Source organism: Hyperolius riggenbachi, chromosome 12, assembly GCF_040937935.1.
Source record: "Hyperolius riggenbachi isolate aHypRig1 chromosome 12, aHypRig1.pri, whole genome shotgun sequence".
Classification (NCBI taxonomy): Eukaryota; Metazoa; Chordata; class Amphibia; order Anura; family Hyperoliidae; genus Hyperolius; species Hyperolius riggenbachi.
Window position 1 is genome coordinate 176,380,668 of NC_090657.1, and position 6,309 is coordinate 176,386,976.

The following is a 6,309-nucleotide window of genomic DNA, read 5'->3' on the forward strand; positions in this document are numbered from 1 at the left end:
CGGCTAAAACCCCTTTTGGCCCCGCCTCCGTCACCTCGGCTGTCAGTTCAGCCATCCTCCGGAAATCCACCTTCAGCGGGAAGCCGCTCAGGGCTGCACGTGGGACGCACATGGGATGTCTGCCATGATCCCCACCACGGCTGCTGCTGCTGCCGCCTCCGCGTCACCGCAGCACCCTGGGACTATCACCAGACGCCAAATGCTTCCAAGGGAAGACTTGCTCTGCACCTCCTTCCAGGCTCACGGGGAACCCAGAGGCGGGCCCATCCATGCTGCAGCTCCTCCACCGCTGCAGCCATGACAACTAGATGCGCCTGCCTGCCGCTTCCCTGTGGCTGCTCATCTCCCGACAAGCTGGGCCACCCAGGTACACCTTTGGTGAACATTACAATGTGACACTTCCGCTGGACAGTACACCTCTGTCTCTCCCTCCTGTCTGTCTCTCCCTCCCTCCTGTCTGTCTATCTCTCCCTCCTGTCTGTCTCCCCCTCCCTCCTATCTCCCCCTCCCTCCTATCTGTTTCCCCCCTCTCCCTCCTTTCTGTCTCCCCCCCCCCCTCCCTCCTGTCTGTCTCTCCCTCCCTCCTGTCTGTCTCTCCCTCCCTCCTGTCTGTCTCTCCCTCCCTCCTGTCTGTCTCTCCCTCCCTCCTGTGTCTCCCTCCCTCCCGTCTCTCCCTCCCTCCTGTCTGTCTCTCCCTCCCTCCCTCCTGTCTGTCTCTCCCTCCCTCCTGTCTGTCTCGCCCTCTCTCCTGCCCTCCCTCCTGTCTGTCTCTCCTCTGTCTCTCCCTCCCTCCTGTCTGTCTCTCCCTCCCTCCTGTCTGTCTCGCCCTCTCTCCTGCCCTCCCTCCTGTCTGTCTCTCTCTGTCTCTCCCTCCCTCCTGTATGTCTCCCTCCCTCCTGTATGTCTCCCTCCCTCCTGTATGTCTCCCTCCCTCATGTATGTCTCCCTCCCTCCTGTCTGTCTCTGTCTCCCTCCCTCCTGTCTGTCTCTGTCTCCCTCCCTCCTGTCTGTCTCTCCCTCCCTCCCTCCTGTCTGTTTCTCCCTCCCTCCCTCCTGTCTGTCTCTCCCTCCCTCCTGTCTGTCTCTCCCTCCCTCCTGTCTGTCTCTCCCTCCCTCTCTCCTGTCTGTCTCTCCCTCCCTCTCTCCTGTCTGTCTCTCCCTCCCTCTCTCCTGTCTGTCTCTCCCTCCCTCTCTCCTGTCTGTCTCTCCCTCCTTCTCTCCTGTCTGTCTCTCCCTCCCTCTCTCCTGTCTGTCTCTCCCTCCCTCTCTCCTGTCTGTCCCTCCCTCCCTCTCTCCTGTCTGTCTCTCTCTCCCTCCTGTCTGTCTGTCTCTCTCTCTCTCTCTCTCTCTCCCTGCTGTCTCTCTCTCTCTCTCTCTATCCCTGCTGTCTGTCTCTCTCTCCCTGTCTGTCTCTCCCTCCCTCCTGTCTGTCTATCTCTCCCTCCCTCCTGTCTGTCTGTCTCTCCCTCCCTCCCTCCTGTCTGTCTCTCCTCCCTCTCTCCTGTCTGTCTCTCCCTCCTCTCTCCTGTCTGTCTCTCCCTCCCTCTCTCTCTGTCTGTCTCTCCCTCCCTCTCTCCTGTCTGTCTCTCCCCCCCTCTCTCCTGTCTGTCTCTCCCCCCCTCTCTCCTGTCTGTCTCTCCCCCCCTCTCTCCTGTCTGTCTCTCCCCCCTCTCTCCTGTCTGTCTCTCCCCCCTCTCTCCTGTCTGTCTCTCCCCCCTCTCTCCTGTCTGTCTCTCCCCCCCTCTCTCCTGTCTGTCTCTCCCCCCCTCTCTCCTGTCTGTCTCTCCCCCCCTCTCTCCTGTCTGTCTCTCCCCCCTCTCTCCTGTCTGTCTCCTCCCCCTCTCTCTCCTGTCTGTCTCTCCTCCCTCTCTCCTGTCTGTCTGTCTCTCTCTCTCTCTGCAGTCTCTCTCTCTATCCCTGCTGTCTCTCTCTCTCCCTGTCTGTCTCTCCCTCCCTCCTGTCTGTCTCTCCCTCCCTCTCTCCTGTCTGTCTCTCCCTCCCTCTCTCCTGTCTGTCCCTCCCTCTCTCCTGTCTGTCCCTCCCTCTCTCCTGTCTGTCTCTCCCTCTCTCCTTCTGTCTCTCCCTCCCTCTCTCTGTCTGTCTCTCCCTCCCTCTCTCCTGTCTGTCTTTCCCTCTCTCCTGTCTGTCTCTCCCTCTCTCCTGTCTGTCTCTCCTCCCTCCTGTTTGTCTCTCCCTCCCTCTCTCCTGTCTGTCTCTCTCTCCCTCCTGTCTGTCTGTCTCTCCCTGCTGTCTCTCTCCTGCTGTCTCTATCCCTGCTGTCTGTCTCTCTCTCCCTGTCTGTCTCTCCCTCGCTCCTGTCTGTCTCTCCCTCCCTCTCTCCTGTCTGTCTCTCCCTCCCTCTCTCCTGTCTGTCTCTCCCTCCCTCTCTCCTGTCTGTCTCTCCCTCCCTCCTGTCTGTCTCTCTCTCCCTCCTGTCTGTCTCTCTCTCCCTGCTGTCTCTATCCCTGCTGTCTGTCTCTCTCTCCCTGTCTGTCTCTCCCTCCCTCTCTCCTGTCTGTCTCTCCCTCCCTCTCTCCTGTCTGTCTCTCCCTCCCTCTCTCCTGTCTGTCTCTCCCTCCCTCCTGTCTGTCTCTCCCTCCCTCTCTCCTGTCTGTCTCTCCCTCCCTCTCTCCTGTCTGTCTCTCCCTCCCTCTCTCCTGTCTGTCCCTCCCTCTCTCCTGTCTGTCTCTCCCTCTCTCCTGTCTGTCCCTCCCTCTCTCCTGTCTGTCCCTCCCTCTCTCCTGTCTGTCTCTCCCTCCCTCTCTCCTGTCTGTCTCTCCCTCCCTCTCTCCTGTCTGTCTTTCCCTCTCTCCTGTCTGTCTCTCCCTCCCTCTCTCCTGTCTGTCTCTCTCTTCCTCTCTCCTGTCTCTCTCTCCCTCCTGTCTGTCTCTCTCTCCCTCCTGTCTGTCTGTCTCTCCCTGCTGTCTCTCTCCCTGCTGTCTCTCTCTCTCTCTCTATCCCTGCTGTCTGTCTCTCTCTCCCTGTCTCTCTCTCTATCCCTGCTGTCTGTCTCTCTCTCCCTGTCTGTCTCTCCCTCCCTCCTGTCTGTCTCTCCCTCCCTCTCTCCTGTCTGTCTCTCCCTCCCTCTCTCCTGTCTGTCTCTCCCTCCCTCTCTCCTGTCTGTCTCTCCCTCCCTCTCTCCTGTCTCTCCCTCCCTCTCTCCTGTCTGTCCCTCCCTCTCTCCTGTCTGTCCCTCCCTCTCTCCTGTCTGTCCCTCCCTCTCTCCTGTCTGTCCCTCCCTCTCTCCTGTCTGTCCCTCCCTCTCTCCTGTCTGTCCCTCCCTCTCTCCTGTCTGTCTCTCCCTCCCTCTCTCCTGTCTGTCCCTCCCTCTCTCCTGTCTGTCTCTCCCTCTCTCCTGTCTGTCTCTCCCTCTCTCCTGTCTGTCTCTCCCTCTCTCCTGTCTGTCTCTCCCTCTCTCCTGTCTGTCTCTCCCTCTCTCCTGTCTGTCTCTCCCTCCCTCTCTCCTGTCTGTCCCTCCCTCTCTCCTGTCTGTCTCTCCCTCCCTCTCTCCTGTCTGTCTTTCCCTCTCTCCTGTCTGTCACTCCCTCCCTCCTGTTTGTCTCTCCCTCCCTCTCTCCTGTCTGTCTCTCCCTCCCTCTCTCCCTCCTGTCTGTTTCTCTCTCCCTCCTGTCTGTCTGTCTCTCCCTGCTCTCTCTCTCCCTGCTGTCTCTCTCTCTCTCTCTCTCTCCCTGTCTGTCTCTCCCTCCCTCCTGTCTGTCTCTCCCTCCCTCTCTCCTGTCTGTCTCTCCCTCCCTCTCTCCTGTCTGTCTCTCCCTCCCTCTCTCCTGTCTGTCTCTCCCTCCCTCTCTCCTGTCTGTCTCTCCCTCCCTCTCTCCTGTCTGTCTCTCCCTCCCTCTCTCCTGTCTGTCTCTCCCTCCCTCTCTCCTGTCTGTCCCTCCCTCCCTCTCTCCTGTCTGTCCCTCCCTCCCTCTCTCCTGTCTGTCCCTCCCTCTCTCCTGTCTGTCCCTCCCTCTCTCCTGTCTGTCTCTCTCTCTCTCCCTGCTGTCTCTCTCTCTCTCCCTGCTGTCTCTCTCTCTCTCTCTCTCCCCCTGCTGTCTCTCTCTCTATCCCTGCTGTCTGTCTCTCTCTCCCTGTCTGTCTCTCCCTCCCTCCTGTCTGTCTCTCCCTCTCTCCTGTCTGTCTCACCCTCCCTCTCTCCTGTCTGTCTCTTCCTCCCTCCTGTCTGTCTCTTCCTCCCTCCTGTCTGTCTCTTCCTCCCTCCTGTCTGTCTCTTCCTCCCTCCTGTCTGTCTCTCCTCTGTCTCTCCCTCCCTCCTGTCTGTCTCTCCCTCCCTGCTGTCTGTCTTTCCCTCTCTCCTGTCTGTCTCTCCCTCCATCTCTCCTGTCTGTCTCTCCCTCCCTCTCTCCTGTCTCTCCCTCCCTCCTTCCCTCCTGTCTCTCTCTCCCTGCTGTCTGTCTCTCTCTCCCTGCTGTCTGTCTCTCTCTCCCTGCTGTCTGTCTCTCTCTCCCTGCTCTCTCTCTCTCTCTCTCTCCCTGTTGTCTCTCTCTCTCTCCCTGTTGTCTCTCTCTCTCTCCCTGCTGTCTGTCTCTCTCTCTCTCCCTGCTGTCTGTCTCTCTCTCCCTCCTGTCTGTCTCTGCTCTGTCCCTCCCTCCTGTCTCTCTGCTCTTTCTCTTCCTGCTCTCTCCCTCCCTCTCTCTCTCTCTCTCTCTCTCTCTCTGCTCTGTCTCTCTCTCTCTCTGCTCTGTCTCTCTCTCTCTCTCTGCTCTGTCTCTCTCTCTCTGCTCTGTCTCCCCCTCCTGACTCTCTGTCTCTCTCTCTCTCTGCTCTGTCTCTTCCTCCTCTCTCTCTCTCTCTCTCTCTCTCTCTCTCTCTCTCTCTCTCTCTCTCTCTGCTCTGTCTCTTCCTCCTCTCTCTCTCTCTCTCTGCTCTGTCTCTTCCTCCTCTCTCTCTCTCTCTCTCCCCCCCCCCTCCCTCATGTCTATCTCTCTCTCTCCTGTCTCTCCCTATGTCTATCTCTACTCAGTCTCTTTCTCTCCTGTCTCCCCCTCCTCTCTCTCTTCTCTGTGTCTTCGTCTCGTCCTCCTGTCTCTCTGTCTCCCCCTCCTGTCTCTCTCCCTCCTGTCTCTCTCTGCTCTGTCTCTCCCTCCTGTCTCGCTCCGCTCTCTTTTCTACCTGTCTCTCCCTTCTGTCTCTCTCTCTTTCTCTTCTCTCTCTCTCTCCTGTCTCTCTTTCTCTTCCATCTCTCTCTCCCCTGTCTCTCTCTCTCCTCTGTCTCTCCCGCCTGTCTCTCTCCCCATCTCTCTCTGCTCTGTCTCTCTTTGCTCTGTTTCATTCCCTCCTCTGTCTCTCCCTCCTGTCTCTCTGCTCTGTCTCTCTCCTCTTTCCCTCTGGTCTCTCTCCCTCCTGTCCTCTGCTCTGTCTCTCCCTCCTGACGCTCTCCGCTCTATCTTCCTTCTCTCTCTCTCTCTGTGTGTGTGTACACCTGGGGGTCACTCAGTCAGAATTACATTGGCCATATACAGGGGAGATCTAACTGTATACACTGGAGATCTGATTATATACGAGGGATCTGTCTATATACAATGGCTATGTACAGGAGGATCTGACTGTATACATTGGCTATATATAGGGGAGGATCTGAATATATACGCTGGCTATAATACTAAAGGGGGGTCTGACTATATACAATGGCTATATACTAAAGAGAGATCTGGCTATATATACTGTAATTGGGTATAATGTTAGTTCCCGATCCTAAATGGGGGGTTATCTAGCTACCTATACAATAAATGGTGGAGGTCATCTGGCTACCGACTCTAAAGGGGGGTTATCTGGCTGCCTAATAGCTGTCACATTATATATTTTGGCAAAACACTGCTGCATCATATGTATTTTGTAGGGAGACACTGCTTATTGTGGCTATACTACACTACCTATACTGGGGGCAACAATTCCAGGCTACATATACTGGGGGCACCTATACCTGGCATTACCCGCCATGGTGTGCTTAGCATGCCACACTCCTTTACTTTTTTTTGGGGGGGGGGGGGGGTGTAATTTAAGACCCAGCACCGGGTGTCAAATACCCTAGGTACGCCACTGGTCCCAACCACTTTCAGAATCCTGGTCCAGGTGTAAAGCCCTATTCAGAATGTTGCTACGTAGTGCTCAAAGGACTGCCTTTTACCCACAATTCCATGGGAATCTTATGGCCTTGTGTTAAAGTACCACTGTAAAATGGAAATATCGACACGTTACCGAATTGTTATCGAATTCACACCGAATGAGGAAAAACCTTGATGAATACAACTAGAAATCGCTAAACTTCGAATTCGGTAATTTAACCAT

General features: G+C 56.6%; 1 pseudogene; it reads right to left on the reverse strand.

The window, feature by feature from the left end:
• Positions 1-2,947: 2,947 nt before the first annotated feature.
• On the reverse strand, positions 2,948-4,836 carry LOC137541690 (RNA-binding protein 25-like; annotated as a pseudogene).
• Positions 4,837-6,309: the final 1,473 nt, after the last annotated feature.